The sequence below is a fragment of the Pyxicephalus adspersus genome, chromosome 7 (genome assembly GCF_032062135.1).
Source record: "Pyxicephalus adspersus chromosome 7, UCB_Pads_2.0, whole genome shotgun sequence".
Taxonomy (NCBI): domain Eukaryota; kingdom Metazoa; phylum Chordata; class Amphibia; order Anura; family Pyxicephalidae; genus Pyxicephalus; species Pyxicephalus adspersus.
In genome coordinates, this window is record NC_092864.1 from 73,203,442 (window position 1) to 73,207,253 (window position 3,812).

Genomic DNA, 3,812 nt, shown 5'->3' on the forward strand with positions numbered 1-3,812 from the left:
TTTCTTAAAGTCATTAGCTATTTGTTAGCAAATGTTTTCAATCCTGGACCAGATCTATTACTGGTTTGCTGGATCACTCAGCTTCACAGAGGAAAGTGTACTCTCTCCATCCTTTTGAGAACTTGATTAAATCAGGGCCAATGCGTCAGAAAGGCGAAGTGTATTCACCTAACAACCAGTAGATGGTACTGTTCAAACATTATACTATATAGTAACTTTGTGTGCACTAGTATAAAGTGAATATATATTCACCTAGTAACCAGTAGATGGTGTACCTGGAAGGACTTCTAATAAAAAGTGCATGGGGGACAGTTACCAAAACCAAAAAGGAAAAAAATATCTGACCAGTGTTTATAGACCTTTTTAACATGGGGGAACCTGTGAAATAATTTTCAGTTCTAAATCCACAGCTTTTAGTAGATTAGCATTCAGGTCAGTGAGACGAACACATTGCTGGCCAGTGGGAAGAATGTAACAAATAGCCAAAAAGATCATTGATGTCAGTTAAACCGACCTGAGAGGCTCAGATTGTTCATTGCTCAAGGACCCCCAAACAACCTCTGGTTTAGAAAAAACTGACTAGATAGTAGGAAAATATACATAAACTATGCATAGCGTATTTAAAAATGTTTCTGAAATGTTAGAACCCCTGTCATTGTCTCAAGCATAAGTTTTAATTATTTTGCTATCCATATTAGTTTTAGAACTTTCTGTGTCCCTGTTGGCACTCTTACCCACTTAGCCATTTATTTATTTTTAGAATTAGATAATGTAAAGCTGTACACACCGTATTGCCAATTTCTGTACAATTGCCCAATTACAGCTAACCAATAAATGCACTGATCATATAAAATAGTAAAAATAAAATCAGATGCTACTTTTGGTATTTAATTAAATTAACATGTTAATGTTAAGCATCTGTAGCATGCATGCATTTTTTATATTAAAAAGTTAAATTTGGGGCTTTTGCAACTATGGAACTTTTACTTGTCTGCACTGTGAATATGAAACATTGTATGTGAGTGATCACTGCGGGTGTAACTTCTGATTTTCTTGGATGCAGTGCATTCTGTGGAATATCTGTATCTACAATTCAGATGAGTTGTCTTCTATTATGTAAAGTCTTCTGTCTACTTCTGAAACTATCTTTCTTAACTTTCACCCCACACATATAAAATATGACCCCCAATTGTTGGTATTGCAATTAAGAAAATGGCATTTTTAATACTAAATGTGTACACTGTAATGTAAACTTAGAGATACCATGAGCTTTAACCTTTCCAAATATCTATTGCACCTTCATGACATGCCTAAATTATGCAATGAAATGCAGTGCTTCTACCTATTAACACAGCATAGACATACACCCCCTTTATTCAGCAGTTAAATACGCTAAAATTTTCAACAGAATATGTTTTTGGTATAGTTTTATTGTCAGACAATCAGGGATCAAATGGGGGTAGGTCAGGGCAGAGGTCATTGGACAGGGCAAGGAGAGCAGATCCCTGGGCAGAACATGCTGAGACAGAAGGTTTGTCCAGCCACAGTCTGGGTGGGCTCCTGAGAAGCAACACAGGTGCACCAGGACAGGTAAATTCTGATATTTGTGGGTGTGTTTACTCTGTGTCAGGAAAATGGGGACCATGCAAAAAGTTTAGGGGAGCAAGAATTATTAATAGTACAGTAAGGTGAATAAAGGAGGTGTTGGAGGTGGTAGAAGAAGGTGGGATGGAAGGGACATACCACTGCATACAGCCCTCTGAATGTCCCATGGGACCTATATATGGGTCCCTAGGGTAAGGTACCAGTAAAATGTTAGTACTGTATTTTTCCAGCAGGAAAGATCTATACTTTTCCTACAAGTGATAAAACAAAGATTCTTAACTCACCATGGTATTGTCTATCTAGATGGCAAATCTAAAGCATTAAAATGTCATATCCAGTTTAGGAGATCCGATACCTTTTCCAGTTTGGTATCCTCTCGAAAATTTGTCCCCTTTTTCACCTCAATGGAATTTTTAGTTACCTTCTTTCTTCCCAAATTGTTATAACTCTGTCCTTGTCTTTACAATGTAATTTGGCTTGCTTGTGAGCTATGTCTGGCTCACTTTCATGCTAATGATGTCATATCATTAGATTATTGGTTTTATATTGGTTTTAAAGTTTATTGGAAAACAATGAGATCATAAGAAGCAGTGCAAAGAGAACAGCATTAAAAAGTGAGCTGATCGCATGCACACAGATTAGCTTTAAACTTGATTGATATGTTTATACCCCTCCTCCTAGATTGTAAGCTCTTCGGGGCAGAGTCCTCCCCTCTTCCTGTGTCTGTCATTTGCAACCTCTATTTAATGTACAGCACTTCGTAATATGTTGGCGCTATATAAATCCTGTTTATTATTATTATTATTATTAATTGATACACTTTTTATCACTTGTAGGAAAGGTTCACACCTGTGGTGCTTGCAGATTTGGTATTGAAAGACTACTGCCCTCATTCATTTTCTAATGGGCTGTATAAGCTAGACACTACATGTAGCATTTCCTGAGACAGTGGTTCTTTGGCGTGACAAACCCGTAACTGCACCACAAACTTACCGGCTTTGTTATTGCGTACCACTGACCATTCTAAATTGCTATTGACACAGATGAGGTCAATGTAACAAAGCTGTGATTAATCATTTTAGTGGGCAGTACGGTGGCTCAGTGGTTAGCACCCTGACCTTTGCAGAGCTGGGTCCCAGGAGTTTGCAGGTTCTCTCCGCGTTTCCTTCGGGTACTTCGGTTTCCTTCCACGACCCAAAACATGCGCTTAGGTTAATTGGCACCCCCCAACATTGACTTTAGACTGTGATAAAGATTTATGACTATGGGAGTGACATTAGATTCTGAGCAACCTTAGAGGGACAGCTAGTGACACGACTATGGGCTTTGTACAGTGCTGCGTAATATGTTGGCGCTATTTGAACACTGCATAATAGTAATAAACAAATGTTTTAAGTCAAGAGGCTTTCTTTTAAAGCTTCTGGAAACCATAAAACTGGTTTGTTTTTCAACAAATGGAGATACAGTATTCAAAAAATACGTTTATTGTCATGTGATGTCTTTTGACAGGAGTTCTCTTTTAGGAGATCTTTACAGACTGGAATGACACATGTATGATCTGATCTAGATATGTATGATATTTTCATAAAATGAGCACATTCAGCACTGTAAAGAGTTAAGAGGGTTAGCTGAGTTATAAATGGATAACTCACTTCTAAGCTTACGTACGGTCATTTATTTGCCACACAAGCACAATCTAGGGTTGTCCCCTTGTCAGTACCGAGAGTTTTTCTACTTTTGGCATTTCATCACAGCTATCTGACCTGACATCTGCTCAGGGATTTCCTTGGAGAAGCACTTAGCATAAATACTCCTTGCTTGCCAACATGTTTCACACCGCCTTTTACAGCTTGTTCCAGCCTTATAAATATCACACAAGTCTTTTGTCATTCAGTACGCTCCAGGATTTTATTGTGTACAGTGTTGCCCAGTCAATGGATATACACTGATGTGTATATGCTTTCTTATATTGGTATTACAAAGATTCGCTCAAATTTAGAATTTTTTTTTCAAACTGAGTATGTAACTCAAAACTTCTGATGCTGTAATGATTATTTAGGATTTAGATTGATTACTCTGCAATATAATATATATATATATATATATATATATATATATATATATATATATATATATATATATATATATATATACTATTAAGTCTTAACCTATAATGTACAAAGCACAGCAGAAATGGATTTTCTCAG